Genomic DNA, 25,982 nt, shown 5'->3' on the forward strand with positions numbered 1-25,982 from the left:
GAAGATGTTAATGTGACACTAGTTTTATCTTGGTGGGCTGAATTTGGCTGCATTTCAACCTGTACTGGTGTCCAGCTTCCATTGTGGACAGAGACCTGAGAATTTTTTTACACCAGGAAATAGAGATACACATTGATTAGGGAGGCAAATAGTGGGCTGTCGTTCCCTTTTCTATGCCTATAGTTCTTTTTCCTCAGACATTCTACATAACCTCAGAATTCTTCTAAATAAAGTGTTAAAGGCATCTTTTGCCATAAAGGGCAGTTAGCAAGAAAATTAAAATATATTTGCCTTCCTTCCTCTGGATTATTTATTTCTGGATAGAAGCTGATCTTGAGAATTAATGAACAAAGCAAACACGTAGTGGTGGGAGTGTGACTCAAAGAGAAGTATGGTGAGCAATTAAACATAATCTCCGACCAAAATTTATAGTGATTAGAACATTCTATTAGAACATAGAATCAGATGACTTATGACCAAGCTCTGCCACCTTGGTAAATTGCTTATGTGCTCTGAACTTCAGTTTCCACATCCAGAATATGGGAATAATAATATTATTTACCCCATATACTAAGTACTATTGTAAGGACTTTGTAAGCGTTCCATGAAAAACAATTAGTAAAATGTAAGCACATATTAAGTCTTTAGGTGCTTGTTATTATTAGTATCATAGTGCTGGCACCTAGTAAGTGCTTTAAGTGTTACATAGTATTATTAGTATCATAATAGCATGATTACCATGGTATTGGCACACAGTAAGTGCTTTAAATGTTAGATATTATTACCATTATTGTTATTATTGCTATTATTCCTAGGAACCTACAATGTGACAGGTAGTGCAGAAGATACTACATTACCAAGATAAAAAAAATGTATCTTCTTCCATGCTATGGTTCATAATCTAGTCAATTCTGAAATAATTTTGAGTTCAGCAAATAACTTTTCACATTAGAAATATTACATAAAAAGTGAATGAGGAATGAATCTAGTACGAGCAGTAGAAAATAGATTCAGGAATTCAGACAATGACATCAAGGAGATGGAAGACGAGGACAAAAAGTGTCTTTCTGGAGTAATAGCCTGTGAGGAGGAGAAGGACATGGCCAAGATGGAAGAAGGAATGTATCGTAGAAGAACCTTGAGATTGAGCAGATGCTTTAATATATCACAGGCAAAGAGAGACACACACCGGGAATCGGGGAAGCAATTACTTCCAAGCCTGTATATTTAGGACTATAAAAAAGAAAAAAAAGGTACAGAAGAAAAATCAAAATGCTATCTTCACAATGTGGAGAATGAGTTTCAATGGTTAAGGGTTTCCATCTGTCAGTCATCTTAAGTTAAATTTCCAAGTTGTGTCATTCATGAAATAAAAATTTAATTATAAATAGTAGTAGCAGTTGTAGTGGTAACAAAAAACACCAAGCATTACTACTACTATAAATCATGTACTGGAAACTTGTATAGGCTGTTTCATAACATGTGCCAATACCGATAGACATTTTTGTTAGGAAAAGGAAAGTATTTTGAAAGATTGTTAAGTGTAGAAATAGATATCATTCACTATCAGCCCAGGAAATTAGATTTTAGAAGGCCTCTTTACAATAGAGCATAAACTATTACGTTTGTTTCACAGCTGCATTATATATAAGTACTGTGTTTCCCTCCCACAGGAATAAAGTATTTTCTTGCAGAAAAGAAATGAACTCCAAAGCAATGTGAATTGTTAAGAAGTAAAGTACAATCTCATACAGAGGAATTAGGTAAGAATGATCAAGAAAATTATTTCAACACAACAATTAGCTGCAGCAATTAGAAGATGTTAAAGGTCTGGAAAGGAGTGTTCTTTACCATATGGGAGTCATTAATAAATCAGTATCACATTTGACAGCTATTCAAATAGTCTATGACTAACTTCAATGTCACAGTTTCCAGAAATCTGTATTTATTTTGCTATATCAAAAGACAAAGGGGAAATGTGGTATTTCTACACAAAAATACATTCATATATTGATATGAGAGCAATTAGTAACCTATGGGATAAAGCTAAACCAATTTTTTTTTTTGTCTAATGGCTTCCATTTTGTACATTCATAAAGAAAAAGCACTCCACATTACTAGGCAGTATAAATTCCATTAAATTATCCTCATGAGGTAAGCAAACATTTTGTTTTCAACTCTGATATTTTAGGACTAATAGAGACAGGGGTTTGGCTACATAATATTTCTCCTAACTAGTAGATAAAAATCATCTCCTCAAAGGTATCTTTAAAACTCAAACTCAACACTTCCCATATTTAAATTGGTTATTTACTACACCTTGTGCTTATATGAAAGAGGCATGAAAAAATAATACATGTTTCAGTTTAGTCCCATCATAACAAATCAAACTGTATTAGATTCATACCCGAGGTAATATACAGGTCAACGTGTTACATAATGAAATGCAGGGCAGAGCCTCATTCTAAAGCCTTCCTTTGAAGGTAAATTAAATAGAAAAAAAATCTTCAGCAATGTTTATACTGCATAGTTTTACATCATCACTGATTCATGTACAATGTTGCTTATTATTATTCTACAATAAATTTGGTTGATTTTTGGACAACCTCATTGGCAAAAGGGTTTTTGTAATGTTTCCACTTTCTAATGTCTTCTTAGAAGTTAAAATTTTCCTCTTCTCTAGTAATTTCCAGCTTTTTCCATTTGGTTGCTATTACCATTTATTTTTCTTATGTTTCAACTGGAAGAGCCGCCAAGCAAAGATGTCTTTTCAGGGCATGGAGGTTGGAGTGCCAGTGCGGGGTTACAATATCTCCACTTGGTGGTTGCCTGCCAGTCGCCAAGAAAAAGGGGATCTCATTCTCTTTTCCTGGCACTTACAACTGGCCCTACAACTCATCTTTTCTTAGATGCTTAGCAGGGTTGTGACGAGTTCATTTTAACATACAGATTTGAGAATCTGAGGATGCGACTGAGCAACACAGGTTGAGGGAGGCTTTAGATGAAATAGTGGCACAGGAAACTAAATTGTGAGTTTTGTTGAAAGTATAATAAACTTGACAGATGAGGAGGAATATCAGTAGCATTGAAAGAATGATTTGGCTGTTGCTCCCTTACCCCCTGTTTTTAACTTGAGAAACAACATATGAGTAGAAGAGGTCTTTTAAGGCAGCTTCTTTGAGGAGAAGCATGAAATAAGCCCAACACAGTGAAAAAGGTCATAAGGCATTGAAGGAAGCATTGGGCAGGGGGTTGGTGTTGTCCTCTGTGTTTGTGATTTTATGTAACTTTGAATGTGTTCCTTAACCTTCCATGCCTCATTTTTTTCCTGTTCATAAAAATGACAGTAATTACACTTGCCACCTGTGTACCTCAAAGGAGAGAGGGAGGATGAATGAAAGGTCTGTCAAGGGCTTTGAACTTTCCAGAATAAAGCTTTTATGAGTCCATAAAGTACAAAGTAGTGTCCTGTGCTTGTATTTTTCCTGGCAGTTACCCCCTGCTCTCAGGTTCTTTGCACGCCATTGGCTACTTGTCTGGTCACCGTCAGAGCCATTCTAGAGAAGTGTCAGGCTGCTGCTGTTTTCCACCCGAGGCTAGGGAGGTGTTTTGCACTTGGGTCATTGTATCCAAAACTTTTGTTCCTGTTTCCTTGTGCATGTTAGATTATTTTGCAGGCGTGGAAGCACGGGGAAATAACATGAGAACCAATGTGGGAAACATCAGCTCCGACATTCCCAAATGACACATGAATACGAGCATCTCTCGTCTCAGAGCCAACTTGGAAGGCGACAAAACATCTTCTATTATTGTAAAAGAAACGTTGGTCCTGCCAAAAGCAATGTTATATCTTATAAATATTTTGAAACAATATTTATATTCTATCACCCTCTCTCTCTTTTTAACTTTTCTGGTTTTCCTTGAAAGTGGAGCCAGAAATAATTTCTTGGCTCTTAAAGTCAAAAGTTGGATCTTTAAGGTAGTCAATCCTATTTGTGTTTGACTGAGGGGGCTTTGAAGGTACTTGATTTAGATCCTGTGCCCTACAAATCAGCGATGCTTGTGAGGGTCCTGAGAGGAGCCGGTGCTCAGGGTTGTGGTCAAGTCACAGCTTGGGCGCTCCAAAACACAGTGTTGAAAGTTGAAAAGAAACCTTGAAAGTTCACATGGTTCAATCTCTAGACTTTGAGTCTTCCCTCAGTGAGAGAAAAAAATGGGGCTCATAACTTGGGGAAACAACTTTTTTTTGTAGGTTATTTTTTCTGATTGATTGAAATACAGTTGATTTACAATGCTGTGTCAGTCTCAGGTGTACAGCAAAGTGATTCAGTTAGTACATACATATATGTATTTTTTCACATTCTCTTCCCTTATAGGTTATTACAAGACATTGAGTAGTTCCCTGTGCAATACAGTAGGAACTTGTTGGTTATCTATTTTATATATAGTAGTGTGTATGTTAATCCCAATCTCCCAATTTATCCCCCCCCCCAAAACCTTTCCCCTTTGGTAACCATAAATGTGTTTTCTATATCTGTGATTCTATTTCTGTGTTGTAAATAAGTTCATTTGTATCATTTTTTAAGATTCCACAGATAAGTGATATCATATGATATTTGTCTTTCTCTGTCTGACTTACTTCATTTAGTATGATAATCTCTAGGTCTATCCATGTTGCTGCAAATGGCATTATTTCTTTTTTTTTACGGCCGAGTAGTATTCCATTGTATATATGTACCACATATATATATATTTTAACGTCGTTATTGGAGTATAATTGCTTTACAATGGTGTGTTAGTTTCTGCTTTATAACAAAGTGAATCAGCTATACATATACATCTATCCCCATATCCCTTCCCTCTTGCGTTTCCCTCTTTATCGATGCATATGTTGATGGACACTTAGGTTGCTGGGGAACTTTTGAAGCATTAGAATATAACTTTCTTCTTGACCATTACTGTTGCAGTAGACAGTAATAATTAATTAATTAGCTCATCCAATAATTTTATCAAATGTTTATGTGCCAAGCAACATTGAAGAATTTGAGGGAATTAGAAGACTTAGTCCAGGTCCTCCAAGATATTCAATTCTAATTTGTCAAAAGAGAATGCTCAAATATCAGGCATTACACATAGGCAAAATTTTAAAATTTACTTAATCATTATAGACTGCTGAGAATGGGATGCACACACACACACACATTTTTTCTTCTTGATGCTCTAATGCTTAAAATGTTACCCTGGTTGTTAGTCCTGGATTTCTAAGTTTGGCTTAAGACTTTGAGCCCCATTGAAATGTGACTTCCTCTTGGGGAGGAGCTAAAGGTTCACATTGGCGTCATTCACTTACTTGCCCCTCGAGTGAATTTCTTTATTTTTTAACATCTTTATTGGAGTATAATTGCTTTACAATGGTGAATTAGTTTCGGCTTTACAACAAAATGAATCAGTTAAATATATACATATGTTCCCATATCTCTTCCCTCTTGCATCTCCCTCCCTCCCACCCTCCCTATCCCACCCCTACAGGCGGTCACAAAGCACCGAGCTGATCTCCCTGGGCTATGAGGCTGATTCCCACTAGCTATCTACCTTATGTTTGGCAGTGTATATATGTCCATGCCTCTCTCTCACTTTGTCACAGCTTACCCTTCCCCCTCCCCATACCCTCAAGTCCATTCTCTAGTAGGTCTGTGTCTTTATCCCTGTTTTACCCCTAGGTTCTTCATGACATTTTATTTTTCTAAAATTCCATATATATGTGTTAGCATACAGTATTTGTCTCTCTCTTTCTGACTTACTTCACTCTGTATGACAGACTCTAGGTCTATCTGCCTCATCACAAATAGCTCAATTTCGTTTCTTTTTATGGCTGAGTAATATTCCATTGTATATATGTGCCACATCTTCTTTATCCATTCATCCGATGATGGACACTTAGGTTGTTTCCATCTCTGGGCTATTGTAAATAGAGCTGCAATGAACATTTTGGTACATGACTCTTTTTGAATTATGGTTTTCTCAGGGTATATGCCCAGTAGTGGGATTGCTGGGTCATATGGTAGTTCTATTTGTAGTTTTTTAAGGAACCTCCATACTGTTCTCCACAGTGGCTGTATCAATCTACATTCCCACCAACAGTGCAAGACGGTTCCCTTTTCTCCACACCCTCTCCAGCATTTATTGTTTCTAGATTTTTTGATGATGGCCATTCTAACTGGTGTGAGATGAGATCTCATTGTAATTTTGATTTGCATTTCTCTAATGATTAGTGAGGTTGAGCATTCTTTCATGTGTTTGTTGGTAGTCTGTATATCTTCTTTGGAGAAATGTCTGTTTAGGTCTTCTGTCCATTTTTGGATTGGGTTGTTTGTTTTTTTGTTAATAACCTGCACGAGCTGCTTATAAATTTTGGAGATTAATCCTTTGTCAGTTGCTTTATATGCAAATATTTTCTCCCATTCTGAGGGTTGTCTTTTGGTCTTTTTTATGGTTTCCTTTGCTGTGCAAAAGCTTTGAAGTTTCATTAGGTCCCATTTGTTTATTTTTGTTTTTATTTCCATTTCTCTAGGAGGTGGGTCAAAAAGGATCTTGCTGTGATTTATGTCATAGAGTGTCCTGCCTATGTTTTCCTCTAAGAGTTTGATAGTTTCTGGCCTTACATTTAGGTCTTTAATCCATTTTGAGCTTATTTTTGTGTATGGTGTTAGGGAGTGATCTAATCTCATAGTTTTACATGTACCAGTCCAGTTTTCCCAGCACCACTTACTGAAGAGGCTGTCCTTTCTCCACTGTATACTCCTGACTCCTTAATCAAAGACAAGGTGACAATATGTGTGTGGGTTTATCTCTGGGCTTTCTATCCTGCTCCATTGATCTATATTTCTGTATTTGTGCCAGTACCATACTGTCTTGATTACTGTAGCTTTGTAGTAGAGTCTGAAGTCAGGAAGCCAGATTCCTCCAGCTCTGTTTATCATTCTCAAGATTGCTTTCACTATTCTGGGTCTTTTGTGTTTCCATACAAAGTGTGAAAATTTTTGTTCTAGTATTGTGAAAAAAGCCATTGGTAGTTTGATAGGGATTGCATTGAATCTGTAGATTGCTTTGGGTAGTAGAGTCATTTTCAAAATCTTGATTCTTCCAATCCAAGAACATGGTATACTCTCCATCTATTTGTATCATCTTTAATTTCTTTCATCAGTGTCTTATACTTTTCTGCATAAGGGTCTTTTGTCTCCTTAGGTAGGTTTATTCCTAGATATTTTATTCTTTTTGTTGCAATGGTAAATGGGAATGTTTTCTTTACTTCACTTTCAGAGTTTTCATCATTAGTGTATAGGAATGCCAGAGATTTCTGTGCATTAATTTTGTATCCTGCTACTTTACCAAATTCAATGATTAGCTCTAGTCATTTTCTGGTAGCATCTTTAGGATTCTCTATGTATAGTGTCATGTCATCTGCAAACAGTGACAGCTTTACTTCTTCTTTTCTGATTTGGATTCCTTTTATTTCCTTTTCTTCTCTGATTGCTGTGGCTAAAACTTCCAAAACTATGTTGAATTAGAGTGGTGAGAGTGGGCAAACTTGTCTTGTTCCTGACCTTAGTGGAAATGCTTTCAGTTTTTAACCATTGATGATGATGTTGGCTGTGGGTTTGTCATATATGGCCATTATTATGTTGAGGAAAGTTCCCTCTATGCCTACTTTCTGCAGGGTTTTTATCATAAATGGGTGTTGAATTTTGTCGAAAGCTTTCTCTGCATCTATTGAGATGATCATATGGTTTTTCTCCTTCAATTTGTTAATATGGTGTATCATGTTGACTGATTTGTGTATATTGAAGAATGCTTGCATTCCTGTAATAAAACCCACTTGATCATGATGTATGATCAGTTTAATGTGCTGTTGGATTCTGTTTGCTAGTATTTTGTTGAGGATTTTTGCATCTATGTTCATCAGTGATATTGGCCTGTAGTTTTCTTTCTTTGTGACAACCTTGTCTGGTTTTGGTATCAGGGTGTTGGTGGCCTCGTACAATGAGGTTGGGAGTGTTCCTCCCTCTGCTACATTTTGGAAGAGTTTGAGAAGGATAGGTGTTAGCTCTTCTCTAAATGTTTGACAGAATTCGCCTGTGAAGCCATCTGGTCCTGGGCTTTTGTTTGTTGGAAGATTTTTAATCACAGTTTCAATTTCAGTACTTGTGATTGGTCTGTTCATATTTTCTATTTCCTCCTGATTCAGTCTTGGCAGGTTGTGCCTTTCTAAGAATTTTTCCATTCCTTCCAGGTTGTCCATTTTATTGGCATAGAGTTGCTTGTAGTAATCTCTCATGATCTTTTGTATTTCTGCAGTGTCAGTTGTTACTTCTCCTTTTTCATTTCTAATTCTATTGATTTGAGTCTCCTCCCTTTTTTTCTTGATGAGTCTGGCTAATGGTTTATCAATTTTGTTTATCTTCTCAAACAACCAGCTTTTAGTTTTATTGATCTTTGCTATCGTTTCCTTCATTTCTTTTTCATTTATTTCTGATCTGATCTTTATGATTTCATTCCTTCTCCTAACTTTGGGGTATTTTTGTTCTTCTTTCTCTAATTGCTATAGGTGCAAGGTTAGGTTGTTTATTTGAGATGTTTCCTGTTTCTTAAGGTAGGATTGTATTGCTATAAACTTCCCTCTTAGAACTGCTTTTGCTGCATCCCATAGGTTTTGGGTCGTCGTGTTTCCATTGTCATTTGTTTCTAGGTAATTTTTAATTTCCTCTTTGATTTCTTCAGTGATCACTTCGTTATTAAGTAGTGTATTGTTTAGCCTCCATGTGTTTGTATTTTTTACAGATCTTTTCCTGCAATTGATATCTAGTCTTATAGTGTTGTGGTCGGAAAAGTTACTTAATACAATTTCAATTTTCTTAAATTTACCAAGGCTTGATTTGTGACCCAAGATATGATCTATCCTGGAGAATGTTCCATGAGCACTTGAGAAAAAAGTGTATTCTGTTGTTTTGGATGGAATGTCCTATAAATATCAATTAAGTCCATCTTGTTTAATGTATCATTTAAAGCTTGTGTTTCCTTATTTATTTTCATTTTGGATGATCTGTCCATTGGTGAAAGTGGGGTGTTAAAGTCCCCTACTATGACTGTGTTACTGTCGATTTCCCCTTTTATGGCTGTTAGTATTTGCCTTATGTATTGAGGTGCTCCTATGCTGGGTGCATAAATATTTACAATTGTATCTTCTTCTTGGATCGATCCCTTGACCATTATGTAGTGTCCTTCTTTGTCTCTTCTAATAGTCTTTATTTGAAAGTCTATTTTGTCTGATATGAGAACTGCTACTCCAGCTTTCTTTTGGTTTCCATTTGCATGAAATATCTTTTTCCATCCCCTTATTTTCAGTCTGTATGTGTCTCTAGGTCTGAAGTGAGTCTCTTGTAGACAGCAAATATATGGGTCTTGGTTTTGTATCCATTCAGCCAATCTGTGTCTTTTGTTGGGAGCATTTAGTCCATTTACATTTAAGGTAATTGTCGATATGTATGTTCCTATTCCCATTTTCTTAATTGTTTTGGGTTTGTTATTGTAGGTCTTTTCCTTCTCTTGTGTTTCTTGTCTAGAGAAGTTCCTTTAGCAGTTGTAGAGATGGTATAGTGGTGCTGAACTCTCTCAGCTTTTGGTTGTCTGTAAAGGTTTTAATTTCTCCATCAAATCTGCATGAGATCCTTGCTGGGTAGAATAATCTTGGTTGCAGGTTTTTCTCCTTCATCACTTTAAATATGTCCTGCCAGTCCCTTGTGGCTTGCAGAGTTTCTGCTGAAAGATCAGCTGTTAACCTTATGGGGATTCCCTTGTGTGTTGTTTTTCCCTTGCTGCTTTTAATATGTTTTCTTTGTATTTAATTTTTGACAGTTCGATTAGTATGTGTCTTGGCGTATTTCTCCTTGGATTTATCCTGTATGGGACTCTATGTGCTTCCTGGACTTGAAAAACTATTTCCTTTCCCATATTAGGGAAGTTTTCAACTATAATCTCTTCAAATATTTTCTCAGTCCCTTTCTTTTTCTCTTCTTCTTCTGGAACCTCTATAATTCGAATGTTGGTATGTTTAATGTTATCCCAGAGGCCTCTGAGACTGTCCTCAGTTCCTTTCATTCTTTTTTCTTTATTCTGCTCTGCAGCAGTTATTTCCACTATTTTATCTTCCAGGTCACTTATCTGTTCTTCTGCCTCAGTTATTCTGCTATTGATCCCATCTAGAGTATTTTTAATTTCATTTATTGTGTTGTTCATCATGGTTTGTTTCATCTGTAATTCTTCTAGGTCCTTGTTAAATGTTTCTTGCATTTTGTGTATTCTATTTCCAAGATTTTGGATCATCTTTACTATCATTATTCTGAATTCTTTTCCAGGTAGACTGCCTATTTCCTCTTCATTTGTTAAGTCTGGTGAGTTTTTATTTTGCTCTTTCATCTGCTGTGTGTTTTTCTGTCTTCTCATTTGGCTTATCTTACTGTGTTTGGGGTTTCCTTTTTGCAGGCTGCAGGTTCGTAGTTCCCGTTGTTTTTGGTGTCTGTCCCCAGTGGCTAAGGTTCGTTCAGTGGTTTGTGTAGGCTTCCTGGTGGAGGGGACTAGTGCCTGTGTTCTGGTGGATGAGGCTGGATCTTGTCTTTCTGGTGGGCAGGTCCACGTCTGGTGGTGTGTTTTGGGGTGTCTGTGGACTTATTATGATTTGGGGCAGCCTCTCTGCTAATGGGTAGGGTTGTGTTCCCATCTTGCTAGTTGTTTGGCATAGGATGTCCAGCACTGTAGCTTGCTGGTCATTGAGTGAAGCTGGGTGCCGGTGTTGAGATGGAGATCTGTGGGAGATTTTTGCAGTTTGATATTATGTGGAGCTGGGAGGTCTCTTGTGGACCAGTGTCCTGAAGTTGGCTCTCCCACCTCAGAGGCACAGCACTAACTCCTGGCTGCAGCACCAAGAGCCTTTCATCCACACGGCTCAGAATAAAAGGGAGAAAAAGTAGAAAGAAAGAATTGGTAGAAGTAGAAAGAAAGAAAGAAAGAAAGAAAGGAGGGAGGGAGGGAGGGAGGAAGGAGGGAGGGAAGGAAGGAAAAGCAGAAAGAAAGAAGATAAAGTAAAAATAAAGTAAAGTAAGATCAAATAAAGTTATTAAAATAAAAAATTATTATTAAGAGAAAAAAAAAAGACAAAAAAACGGCCAGATAGAACCCTGGGACAAATGGTGGAAGCAAAGATATATAGACAAAATCTCACACAGAAGCATACACATACACACTCACAAAAAGAGGAAAAGGGGAAAAAAATCATAAATCTTGCTCTTAAAGTCCACCTCCTTAATTTGGGATAATTCCGTTGTCTATTCATGTATTCCACAGATGCAGGTACATCAAGTTGATTGTGGAGCTTTAATCCGCTGCTTCTGAGGCTGCTGGGAGAGATTTCCCTTTCTCTTCTTTGTTCGCACAGCTCCCGGGGCTCAGTTTTGGATTTGGCCCCACCTCTGCATGTAGGTCGCTGGAGGGCCTCTGTTCTTCGCTCAGACAGGACAGGGTTAAAGGAGCCGCTGATTCGGGGGCTCTGGCTCACTCAGGCCGTGGGGGAGGGAGGGGCACGGAGGGCGGGGCGAGCCTGCTGCGGCAGAGGCCAGCCTGACGTTGCACCAGCCTGAGGCGCGCCGTGCGTTCTCCCGGGGAAGTTGTCCCTGGTCCCGGGACCCTGGCAGCGGCAGGCTGCACAGGCTCCCCGGAGGTGAGTGTGGATAGTGACCTGTGCTCGCACACAGGCTTCTTGGTGGCGGCAGCAGCAGCCTTAGTGTCTCATGCCCGTCTCTGAGGTCCGCGCTGTTAGCTGCGGCTCGCGCCTGTCTCTGGAGCTCCTTTAAGCAGGGCTCTTAATTCCCTCTCCTCGCGCACCAGGAAACAAAGAGGCAAGAAAAAGTCTCTTGCCTCTTTGGCAGCTCCAGACTTTTCCCCTCCCGGCTAGCCGTCGCGCACTAAACCCCTGCAGGCTGTGTTCACGCCGCCAACCTCTCCCTGCGCTCCGCCCGAAGCCTGAGCCTCAGCTCGCAGCCCCGCCCGCCCCGGCGGGTGAGCAGACAAGCCTCTCGGGCTTGTGAGTGCAGGTCGGCACCGATTCTCTGTGCGGGAATCTCCCCGCTTTGCCCTACGCACCCCTGTTGCTGCGCTCTCTCCCGCGTCTCCAAAGCTTCCCCCCTCCGCCACCCACAGTCTCCGCCCTCGAAGGGGCTTCTAGTGTCTGGAAACCTTTCCTCCTTCACGGCTCCCTCTCACTGGTGCAGGGCCGTCCCTATGCTTTTGTCTCTGTTCACTTTTTTCTTTTGCCCTACCCAGGTATGTGGGGGGGTTTCTTGCCTTTTGGGAGGTCTGAGGTCTTCTGCCAGCGTTCAGTAGGTGTTCTGTAGGAGTTGTTCCACGTGTACATGTATTTCTGGTGTATCTGTGGGGAGGAAGGTGATCTCCGCGTCTTACTCTTCCGCCATCTTCCCGGAAGTCCCTCGAGTGAATTTCTGATCCTCAATTACAGTCAGCTTCTGGTGTGGGTGGGTCAGATTTGGGGACATCAGATGGCTTGGCAAGGTTCTTGTTGCCACATAATTTAATTTATGAATAATCATCTATTTCATCCTACTACTCTTTCTCTAATTTGATTTTTCTCCTTAGCCACCAAATCATTTTAATGAATACCAATTGTGAAAAGCATATTGTGATGTAAATATGGTAAAATGAGAACAATTTGATCATTGAAATTCCAAAGACTTTTTCACATATCTTTGATTAGACCGTTAGCTAGTTGTAGATCTATAAAAGGCATTCTATTCTAGAGCATAAGATGCCTGTACTAACCAAAAACGCTTAATATCACTTGGATTGTGTGATGTGTAATGTCAGGCTTCAGAGAACTTCTATTCGTTCTCAGAAGGGAATGAAACAGAATGCCCATGACAAAGCACAAACGAGACAATTTTATATGTAGCATTTAAAGTGTGAACCACAACAATCTTTTTAAAAAGGTAGCTGGCCAGAGGTAAGGCTGAGGAGAAAATTGAAATAAAATGTGTATTTCATGAATTTATTTCATAACTATATCTTATACTACAGACCTTCCAAATCTATCACTTTATCTCAAAGGTGGTTGGGGGCTGGTAGGAGAGAGTCAAGCACATTCTCAGGGTATCTCAAAATCACCGTAAATCATTAACAGACATTTCCTCATCACCTCTATGAATGATGGAAACAATAAGCTTGTAGGGCTGGAGAGATGGCAGGCAGAGGCTCTCTCCTTAAAGAGTTGACAGTATAGTGTGAAGACAAGCAAGTGGTGAGTCATCACAATTCAGGGTGGGAAGTAGAATGATATTTTATGCAAAGGTGTGTTTATTTTTTAAATTTTTATTGGAGTATAGTTGATTTACAGTGCTGTGTTAGTTTCAGGTGTACACTGAAGTGAATTAGTTATACATATACCTATATCCTCTCTGTTTTAGATTCCATTCCCATATAGGTCATTACAGAGTATTGAGTATTCCCTGTGCTATACAGTAGGTCCTTATTAGCTATCTATTTTATATATAGTAGTGTGTATATGTCCATCCCAATCTCCCAGTTTATCCTCCCTCCCTTTTTCCCCCTTGGTAACCATAAGTTTGTTTTCTACATCTGTGACTCTATTTCTGTTTTTTAGATAAGTTCATCTGTACCATTTTTTTAGATGCGTGACTTTGCTAAGAATGGGGTGCCAGGAAAGGTGTCCTCCAGTCTTTGATGTCTTGAATCTCAAACAGAAGGAGATACCTGATGGAGAAAATTCTAGGAAGAGAAACAACTTATTTGAAGACGTATGTTTGAAAGATTGAGATGGCCTAAGACCTACAGTAGGCAGTGCATCATGGTTGAGTTGTAAGCAAAAAATGGGGAATGTCAAACATTTTTGTTATGATGCTTGACTCAGCATCAAGGACAGATCTGGCCCGGAGAACAGACTAGAAGCAGGCAGTACCATTACAAACCAGTAACCCAGATGAAGACAAATGGCTCAATGGGATATGGAGCCCAAACTAGAGGACAAGGGGAAAAGCCATTTGCCCAAGTCTCACATTCACAAAGAGCCTACATGTTTAGATTTTCCGTGTTATTTCCAAATGAATTTATACCAAATATATGGGTGTTAGATTTTTTATTTAAGTATAAACATGAGTCTGTATTATAATTTCATAACTCTTTGGACATACCTTCATTTTTTGAATATGTAAACCATAAAAAAGTAGAAGAGGGCCGCACCTCCCTGGTCCTGCTGTCAGGAAAAATGGAAGAAAATGTTAGATTTGAGGGTTCTTTAACCTGTGCAGGTGAAATGTCTTGCCCAGGTTTGTACAGTTGGCTCATGGAGAGACAGCAACGTAGCAATGCCCTTTTCAACCCGAATGCCCTGTTTTTATATTCCTTATGTCAGAGCAGCAAAAAAACTAGTCTAAGTTTCAACTACACAACCACATACAAACATTACTATTATTTTTAACTTTTTATTTTGTATTGGAGTATAGTTGATTAACAATGTTGTGTTAGTTTCAGGTGTACAGCAAAGTGATTCAGTTATATGTATACATGTATCTATTCTTTTTCAAATTCTTTTCCCCTTTAGGTTGATTGTCATACTGAGTGAAGTAAGTCAGACAGAGAAAGATAAATATATGCTATCATTTATATGCAGAATGTAAAAAAAAATGATACAAATGAACTTATTTACAAAACAGAAACAGACTCATAGACTTAGAGAACGAACTTATGGTTACCGGGGGGGAAGGGATAGTTAAGGAGTTTGGTATTGACATGTACACACTGCTATATTAAAAACGAATAAACAGTAAGGACATACTGTCAAGAATTACTATTTGTTTGATGCTTACCACTGTGATGGAGAGAACAGAAAAAGACAATGATATATATGTTTTTGAGGTGAGAAGGCATACGTGCTAAATAAGGTAATGGGGAAAAAAATGGTGGTTAGTTTCAATTAGAGAAAGAGATTAAATAACCAGTGAAATAGATTAACATTACAGTGGACGAATTATAGACAAGTAGAACCATCCAGGCCTGGGGTAGTAACGGATAGCATGGTTCCCCCTTGTCCTCCAAATTCGGCCTTGCCCTTATCTCGTTAAGGACCCTTAGAAATTTTCTATTTCTTATACACATTTAAGATTACTCGATCTAAATAAGCATCGTATTCTAGGTCTTTATTTTGTAGGTTAACTTGCAAATGCAGTTATTTAAATGAGTAGAACAGATAGTGGAACAAATCTAAATGTAGCCACTCTGAGTGGGTAGTAAAGGATTAAAAAAAAAATAAAACCTGGCAAATCCCATTGATGGATGCAAATCTTAAAGAGTTTATGCAATGGTGACACAGATTTTCAAATAGCTAATATTTGGGCACCTGTAGATTAACATTCAGTAAACTTACAACTTCAAAAGATCTGCCCAGGTTGGATGCATTATTTTCCCATCAACTGTATTAACCACTGCCACAGCTGAAAAGACAAACAAATCACAAACATCCGAGAAAGAGATGAATTAACATGAGGAGGAGAAAATCTGCTGGCTGCAACCGATACAGCTTTCCCTTTCTTTCTACTGGACTGTCTCCAATCCACCCTAAATTGCTGAACTGACATGTGGTGAACTTGGACGACCCAGAAGAGGCGAAACACATCCAGCTGTGCGAATCTGGCAGTCTGCTCTTTCACCTGGTATTTTTGGAGAGCAGATCCCTTGCCACACTTTTGGATCAATCAGTTTTCGTAAGTTAAATGATTTCCCAGTTTCCTGGCACAGGCAATGAAAACCTATCTCAGGAAGGATGGAGTTCATATAGCAGACTTGCAAGTTATTCCTCATCCAGTGGGCCTGAATGAGTGTAAGCTGCAGAACTGTAGAATTTGTTTTATTTCTTTGATTGCCTTTGCTCCTCCTGAAAAGGAGGAGCTAGGTGATAGTTTGGGGATTCTTTTATAGAATTCCTATAGTGTAGATTTTAATTTCTCTGGAAGGTTTAAAGCATAACACAGCGTTTTCCCAGCACACGTATTCATTCTGTCCCATATTTGAGTGTTGAAGGCATTTGTGCTCTATCCCGGAGCTCAAAATCTCTGTGCTTTTCGACCCATATCAGCTACAGCCCAGTTCTTTTCATCTTCTCGGGTATTCACCTGATAACTGTTGGCATACTTTCATTGAAAATCAATGACAGTATTGGAAACTTCCTCCTCTTTGCGTTGTAAGCATTTATAATCCTATAGAAAAGGTAGAAAATGTAATCAAGGTCTTGCACTGTATTGCAGGATATCACAGATGGTTTAGGAAAAATGAAAGAGAGCAGAAAGATATTTATTTCTAGTTGGGGGGTCAGGAATGAACCATTGATGATGAATAAAAGAGCCCGTTAATAAGTAAATGGACAGAAAACGGTGTAAACTATGAGGGAGCACGCAGAGCCAGAGATCTCAGGCTGTGTGTCGGAAACTCGGGGCGGTCCCCGGAGGCTGGAGAGAACGTGCGTGCACCGCTGGGGAGTCACTCTCAGTGCAAATCAACACACTTCATTGAGCAACGACAGGCACTTTTGGAAAAGTTGGTCAAGACCAAGCCTTGCAGGCACTGGAAGCTGAAGGTGGGAGTTCGGGCCTTAACCCACTGGTTACCCGCTGGTACCTCAGGCTGGCAGGAAGCATCTTGTGCCTGCCGTTCCAAACATCCCAGGTGTGCTTTCCTTGTCTCTTCTTCAAGACCACAGCCAAAGGAGTTACTAATTATTTCCTCCATACGACACAAGCTCTCCTCTCTTTTTGAATTTGCTGCTTTCTTTCCTGAGCCATTTTCTTGTCTCTACTTCTCGTGCAAATTGGAAGACTTGCTTCAGATACCACCGCCTCTGCCCACCTTTTCTCCATTTCCTCTCTGGGCCCTACCTTTGAAGCATATCTAAAGTCATACACAACCTTGTTGACAGTCGTTATTTTCTAATATGTATTAAGGTGAAGTATGGACGTATCTTACCTACCCAATTATAAGAACATGGAGGAACATCTTTGTTCATGTGTTTTCTGTGTATACCTCCAGAAATGAGCAGTCAGCTACACATGGAAACTCAGTAAATATTAGTTGGATGGATACATGAATGGGGAGAAAGTTGGAGCATAGGGACCATATGATATGTTTGGAAGGTTAACTTTAAAACAAAATTCTACAGCTAAAATTCCTTTACATTATGAAAGTGGATGTCTTTTGGTGCATAACTATAATAAAGGCACATTGATTTTATAATAATAAAATCATATGGGTTGGCAACGGAATGTGGAATTAAGTTTGGATAAGAGAGCATAGTTAATGAAATGCATTTTATTATTTCCAGGATTATCTATCTTAAACTACAAAGTATGTACTAACAAATTGAAGTCAGTTATTAAAACATGTTTCCAAGATCTATATTATATATAGTTTCTTCAAATTTTCAAGAAACAACACAAATCATGGGAATGACATTTAAGGAATATTTACTGCATTTAATCTTTTATTGCAAACATTGCTTTAAATTTTATGCTATGGTTTCTACAATTAAATTTTGAAAATATATTTCAAATTTTATTTGGTATGATAATACATACTGAGTTTTAATATTCAAAATTCTGAGTTGGCGATACCTTTCTTAATATATGAAAAAAACAAGGGTATAGTAATTATGTCCTGCATACATTTGATAATTGATTAGAACATGTGTGGACAAATAGAGAACATAGGGCTACATATGGTTTCATAACTTATTTTCTACTTCAGAGGTAAACAACACATCTTCCTAAATTATCCTCTTCTGTAGCTTTTAAATTGTAATTCTAGCAATCAATTTAAAAATAGTGGAGTCTAAATTACTTTGAGATTAAAACATGCCAGTAAATAAATATAATGAATTGTTGGTTCAATTCCTAATTGAACTGCAGAGGCTCTCATTTTGCAAATTGAGAAGCTAAGCTCACTGTTTTGAAAAGGGGATTAAGTAATTAAAGAATTTTATCAAGAGCAAGGCTGATATATTCTAAATGGAGACGCTCTACTTCTCCAAATGGTCTAAGACATAATATGATCAACTATTTTTTTTTTCCAAATGTGCCTGCCAACATCTCGGGATTAGGAAAAGTACTAGACTAAACACCAAATCAGAAAGAGTACACAGATATTTAGAGTCTGAACTAGAAGAAATAGGAAACCTGATGACTAGAAAATAATGAATTTCAACCCATTCATTGTTCTACTGGTTCCAGCGTAAGGTAATCAACATTCTTTAGAGTCTGGGAAAAGGACCATTAAATTATGACAAAGTGGGAACTTTATGAACAAATTTTAAATACATGAAGACATCAGTGTGACTTAGATGAAGTAGATCACGCTATGTCCAACCATAAGAGTGCTGGTCTGTAGATTAAAATCACTTGGTTAAAAAATAAAAATCTCCCACAATAACAGCTTTTGCATAATGGGAAAATAAAAATTGCTTTCTCTACATACTGATAGTGTAATATTTGTTGTCAGTTGTTCTTTTTTGATCCCTAGTGTGTCAAGGGCCACAGAATGTTGGACCCTTCTTTCCAGAGACTTACTGATGGATAAAACAACCCAGAAACTGTGGGCAGGACACATACAGGTTGCTGGGGTCTCTTTAGTATCACAGGAGTTATTTGTGGAGGATTATCCACAGGTTAAATGGTACAACTCCTGAGGCAAAGTAAAGAGCTTCTCCAAAAGCACAGAATTCCCCGGAAGCAGCTCTGTAGATTGGTTGAGTTTCTAGAGAAAATAATAGAAGAATATGATTACGGATGAGAAAAATATGGACAAAAAAGTGTCAAAGAAGAGAGCAGAGCTAAGAAGAGAGATGGAAGTGTTTGTAATTGACAGGGATCTGGATTTGAATGCCTGGTAGAGAGGAATCAAGATTTAAAAAAAAAACTGTCTCAATTAATTAACTTTTTATTGAGTTATGATTAACATACAGTAGTATATTAGGGCTTCCCTGGTGGCGCAGTTGTTGAGAGTCCGCCTGCCGATGCAGGGGACACGGGTTCGTGTCCCGGTCCGGGAGGATCCCACGTGCCGCGGAGTGGCTGGGGCCGTGAGCCATGGCCGCTGAGCCTGCACGTCCGGAGCCTGTGCTCCGCAATGGGAGAGGCCACAGCAGTGAGAGGCCCGCGTGCCGAAAAAAAAAAAAAAGTATATTAGTTTCAGGCATACAGCATAGAGATTCTTTATCCCTTCCTTTTACTTAATATGCTTGCATCCATGTGGTGGATGGTGGGCATAAATGTTACATAGTAACTATGCTGCTCTGGGCTGCTGGGTGGTGTCAACAATGCCACCCAGGAAGTGTGCTGTCACCCACGTTTCCATGTGCAAGGGGGGGGGGTGTACTTTTTCAACTCAAACTCAAGCAGCATGTAATGTTTCCCGCCAAATGGGAATTTTGACTCATTCCACGATTTCTAGATGTCTAGCATTTTGAAAGATTAAGAAATTAAAAGGAAATCTATGTGTACATTAATCATTAAAAACATCTCTTGGGTACTTAATAGGACGCTCTGCATCTGCATCTCGGCAGCCCTCGATGGCCAGAATCAGAGCCAGAGCAGCAACTTTAAAATCTCTAAACATCAGCTTTCCTTGGGAGGAATGTGTTTTCAGGAAGATTTGTTAAAGGATGCATCATTCCATGGAATCTCAGTGCTAACTGTTTTTGGAGAATTCAGCACAGTGCAATACTAATAAATCAAAATAGTTCAAATCGGAATGTTGAAGAAGCTGGGGGTTGTTTCTACACGATGTTATTTCCTTCCCTCTGCGCCTCCCTTTCTGTACCTTATTGTCCCCACCCACCCCAGGAGACAGTGTTTTTCTGACCTTCTCTCATCTCTCTTGCCTAACCTCCCCGGCCCACCCCGTCACCAGCTGTGTGAAATGCAGAGATTCCTTGGAACTAACCCTCATACCATAGCAGGGCCACTTGGTACAAACACTTAAAAAATAAAGCATCCCTGGCCACACCTAAATGTACTGAACCAGATTCAAGAGGCCACTAGCAACATTTATTAGATTTTATGACTGTTCAAAGCTTTAGGAAATCAGTGAGAATACTGGAGATGGGGACAGACTTTTGCATTTTGCCTTAAGGCCACTAAATCCAGAAAGCAAAAGAGTAAACCATTTTCATATGTAAAGTGTCCCTAAAAGTCCTGCCCTGCCCACATGATTTTTTAAACATGAAAAGCACGGAATAAACGAGAAGCAGCCCTACAGATTTATCTTGAATTAGTCATGAGGGTAAGAAGGACTTTTATAGAATCTAATTTCCATTTATTTGCTAATTATAAAATGCCTATTGACCGACTCAGAAGTGAAATCCTAAGTGGATATAAGGGGCTCAAGTCACTGAAGTAATAACTTTATACTGGCGCTATCACAGACTCACGAAGTGCATTTTATATGTTTCAGAATAAATTATTGACACTCATCATATGACATTGAAATTAGAGTAGATGGTTGGCACAATGAATTGTAGAATTTGGCTTTGGTCTTAAGGATCCTTTAGTTCAGTGGTTTTCAAAAATGTCTTAAGTAATTTAAGTCATATTTTTCAAATGAAATCTTACATAAGACCATGATATAAAATATTAATAAAAGTAGAGTTGTTCTGGTTAAAGCAGGAAAAGGAGTCAAATGTAGTCAAATCTCTGATTTTACAGAAGAGGGGATTTAGACTCAGAGAGGCATTTAGTTTACAAAAGAAATCAGTAAGAAAACTGTGAATAAAACACATGTTGTTTGATTCTTGATCCAGACCTTTTTTGTCAGTAAATTATGATCAATCAAGAGCAGATATCTGATAATAGGAAAATTAGATCATTTAGATTCAATGACTATTAGTTTGTGAGAGCTTTCATAACAAGGTACCACTGAAACTACAGAAATGTATCCTTTCGCAGTTCTGGAGGCTAGAACTTCAAGGTCAAGCTGTTTGCAGGGTTGGTTTCCTCCGAGGCCTCTCTCCCTGGATTGTAGACGGTCATCTCCTGTGTCCTCACATGGCCTCTCCTCTGTGTGTGCCTGTGTCCTAACATCCTCTTCTCATAAGGACAGACACCAGTCCTGTTGGATTCGGACCTACCCATAGGATCTATTTTATCTTAATTACTTCTTTAAAGGTCTTATTTCCAAATACAGCCACCTTCTGAGGTCCTGGTGGTTGAGACCTTAACATGTAGTTTTTTTGAGGAGGACACAGGTCAACCTATAATAATGACTGCCCCCAAACTGATTAATTCTGGATTCATTTGCACTTTTTGAAATAGAAAAGTGACCCACATCGGATTCGGTGCTGGCCTTTTAACTTGTCAGCGCAGCGATTTCAAATGATGATTCGTGATGCGCTGTGAGTGACAATCTTTGGTGAGGGGTGTGGAAAGTAATCTGTTACTAATTTGTTATACCTCACTTAAATCTCATCAGTATTTAAATAACTGGCATATTTTTAAAATGCTTTCTAGTCATGTTAAAAAAATCTAAAGTGAGAGTGGGTTTAAAGTTGATCCTATAACCCACTCGCACCGGGTGAATATTTTTCCTTTAAAGAAAAGAATGATTTTATAATCATGCCCCTGAGAAGTTGCCTGTAGCTCACGGCTTCACTCTGCTCTGTCACTGGAGTGCCCAATGCCATTGTACCAACAGCTGCTGTCGGCATTACAAGTCACCTCTAATGTTTGTTTATGTTTAAATCCAGCACGTCTATGGGGCAATGATGTGCGTGTGACCTTCATCCACAAAGTATGTGATGGCAGCGTAAGGGTGAGGAACCAATGAGTAGCAGCCCTATAGCTAAAATAGTATTAATGTCAGGGAGCTGGTCCTTCTTTGTGCTTGAACGCACCAGAAAATAAAAGACCCAAATAAGCCTTATGCCCCATTTAGGTTAAAAAAAAAAAAAAAAATCCCTGTGCCATAGCTGTAGACCGCTCTGAGTCAAGGAAAGACGCTTTAGAATTTTTTAAATGCAATGAAGTAAGTTCCAGATACAGAGAAAGGGCAACACAGTTTCTCAGGTCCTTAGCTCAACTGGCAACTATTCTGGACCTTGAAAGCAGCTCAGCTGAGAACACCTGATGGGCTGGAGCAGGTGGCAGGTGGCAGAGGCCACGGGGGAGGGGCCAGGAGAGCATGTGGGCCTGGCCTTGGCTCTGCTGCAGTAACACCAGGCCAAGTCGGAGGAGACCTTCTAGCCCAGTGGCCCTGCTGTCACCTGCTTCCAGTGCCGAGAGTCTGGAGGAGATATAAGCCCTTGCTTTTAAATGTATCTGGAGGGAGGAATAAATTAGGAGTTTGGGATTAACATATACACGTGACTATATATATTAATAAAATAGATAACCAACAAGGACCTACTGTACAGCACAGGGAACTATGCTCAATATCTTGTAATAACCTATAAGGGAAAAGAATCCGAAAAGGAATACACACACACACACACACACACACACACACGTATGTATAACTGAATCGCTGTGCTGTACACCTGAAACTAACATGATATTGTAAATTGACTGTACTTCAATTAAAAAAACAAGTAGAGAAGGGTCTGAATATCTTGAATCTCAAAAAAATTAAAAAAAACAACTGTATCTGGAGGCCACGATACTGCCCACCTGATAAAATCTTCCCTCCAGTCTCCATTTCTTGGTCCCCATCTACCTTGCAATCCTGCGGGAGGCTCCGCTGTGGTCGAGTCTCACAACAGCCACAGCAACTCAAATTCTCATGTTCCAAAAGAGTTCAGCTCTCACTCTGTATCCCGACCATCATTTACAACTCAGATTACCCCAGGGCGAGACATTAGCTCGGTGTTAAGAGAAAGCTCATTGGAATAACTTTTACCTTGGTGGGAGGAACTAATGAGCAGGCTATCTTGCCTCTCCAGGGGCGCTTGTATTTCAATAATGGAAATTTGTTAACTCAAGTGAACTGCCAATTAGTGGACAGTGTCGCTGGGAAAAGAGTAAAGAAAGTTTTCAGACAGGAAAGGAAATCTTTCCAGAAAGGAAACTTCCTCTGTGTCCCCTAAGTCTCATTCCTCTGTACCCCTACTTATAAATTTTAACTCTAAGCTTCTGGAAAAATTATCATGGTGAGAGGAAAACACCTTGCAGAATTGTCATAGATTGTGAAAACAGTCTTGTTGACAACGTGCTTTCTAAATTTAAACGAGTGTTTATTTTGTCTCATTTGTTAGGCGCTATCTAAATGAACTGAAGAACACTTTCATAACTTCCAAATAGTTTCCCACTGAAAAATTTGAGGCGATCTTATATATAAACAAGAAGAGGGTATGCAAGATTTTTGTTTTTTTCGCAATTTGTTAATAGCTGTTTAAGTGTTTTTGTTTTGTTTTGGCATTGGCGGAGATGTAATCATGCAGAATGGCAGTTAGCCTGGAGGAATTTAGAATTGGACTTCGTTGCCTTAAATCCAGGCTCTGCTGCTGACTGCTTATGGATTTGGGGCAAGTTGCTTTCTCCTATCTGTGCCTTGGTTCCTTCCTGTTCAATCACAGTCCCTGTGTTCTACAGCCACTCTGAAGATTCTATCCATCAATTCAAAGGGCTTCTCATAGACCTTGGAACCCACAAGGTTGTAAATGCTCACTAAGTGCTAGCTATACTGTTGTTGTTGTTCTTGCCTTTATATAGCCTGTGCACTTCCAAAAGCAAACTTCATTTCATGTTCAAAGTCCTAAATGTTGAATATATATCATGTCACCCAGACAGAGGAAGAAAAATCTGGGGCATACGATTGCAACAGCTAAGTGCCGTAATACACCCACAGATACTTTCAACTGAACATCACCTAAACGTGACTTCATTTTCCATTCCTTGTGACTGTACTAACAGTTTATAAATAACTACACAGTAACCTCTGAGGGAGGCCTGGCATGTCCGGTTTTGGTAGTAGCCAGCAGGGCTGAGGGTTGCTGGCCCATGTGCAAGAACAAGCTCCCCTATGCTGGCCCTTAGCTTCCAGGAAATACCTTCCTTATTAGTCATTATTGCCTGATGGTTTTCTAGTGATAGAATGTTAATGCTGTATGAAACACTATAAGTTCTAGGCTGGATTAGGAGATTTGTCCTGTGCTTTATTATTCTAGTTTGAATCATTAAAGTGCTCACCTTGTCAAGGGAAAAATATGTCATATATTTCAAAGAGTTTCCAATGTCATGGTAGATTTAGTCTTATAATTAAGAGTGGAAAAAGTCAGGGGGACTAGAATGCTAGAGATTCATTCTATCTGTGGATGCGTTATTGAGGGCCTACTGTGTGCTCGGCATTGCTCTAATAAGAATAAGACGTGGCCTGAACCTACACAGACATTCGGCAATTGTGGTCTTGTCGGGGAGACAGACCTATAGGGCATCAAACAATGGAAGAAATAGCACTGTGTGTGTCACAATTCTGTATTGACATAAATAGTAGTAATTTAAAAGAAAAATTTCTTGGCAAAGTCTTCTGAATTTGGGTCAGATAGTTGAATATGGCCAAGCAATCAGCAATGATATTTGAGAACTTTTAACCTTGATTTCAAATGTTCCACTTGAGAACTAGAATGGCTGGCATTTCATTCTTCCAAAAGCCACTTGGTAACCAGATCTCAAAACAATAAAATGCTGAAGAGAACCTTTTTGTGATATGAAACTTTTCTGCTAAGAGAACAGAACAGCACAGAAACTACCATAAAAATGTGCCCGGGGGGATACCGGAGGGTACCCACTCTATGTGTAAAACTTTTTACCAGGTGTCACCAGGAATCAAAGGTACCCAATAAATGTTAGATGAATGAAGAAAGGGAGGAGGAGGTGGGAAGAAGGGGTGTGATAACAGGCACTGGCCACCCAGTGCGTAACCTTTAGCAGACTCTAGGCAGGAAGTTAAGCCATGTAAACCCAGCATGAAGGGAGTCTGTCCTGCAAGGCTATTCTGCTATCACCTTGATGTTTTACACTTTATCTTCAAAAAGCAAAGAATGGTGCTAAAACAGCCCTGACCCTGGGCTTTTCAAACAAATATTAAAGATTAAGCTAACTTCTAAATTAGCATTGATGATTGAAGGACTGAAATCCAATTTCTTGGATTCTAAAGGGCATTTTATTTTGGGTAGTATGCTTTAGGAACATGACTGGACCCCAAACATATTTGGTTCTCTATAATCGCTAGTTGTGCTTTACCAGTCTAGCTCTTTCTTTCCAGATAGTGTTTATGATGAACATTCAGAACCGAAGTTCTTAGCCAGTAAAGGTGCTTTTTCTCTTTCTTACGAAGGATATTCACAGTGTCCTAATGATACTCTGAAGGATGTGACTCACAGCGCGTACTGACTGTGATGTATTTGAAGAAGCTTCTTAAAATTGAAGGTAATCACCTCAGTTACCTGTGGTCATGGGGCCCAGGCAAAACACAGATAGCTGAACTTTTGAAAATAAACAGATATTTCTTAAAGTTTCAATTTCTTGTGTAGAGGCTGCCAGGAGGAAAAAGGAGACTCAAATTTCGGTTCCTCTTATGTCTTCTACAATGGACTGAATGTTTGTGTTTCCCCACAGTTTATATGTTGAAATTCTTAGCCCCAACGTGATGATATCAGGAGGTGGGGCCTTTGGGAGGTGATTAAGTCATGAGGGTGGAGCCCTTATGAATGGGACTAGTGCCCTTGTTAAGAGACTCCAGAGGGCTCCTTTGACCCTTCCGCCAGGTGAGAGCACAGCAAGGAGACCGCTATGAACCAGGAATCGGGTTCTCACCAGAGCCCAATCATGCTGGCACCCTAATCTCCCAAGAATTGTGAGAAATAAATTTCT

Source organism: Globicephala melas, chromosome 1 (genome assembly GCF_963455315.2).
Source record: "Globicephala melas chromosome 1, mGloMel1.2, whole genome shotgun sequence".
Taxonomy (NCBI): Eukaryota; Metazoa; Chordata; class Mammalia; order Artiodactyla; family Delphinidae; genus Globicephala; species Globicephala melas.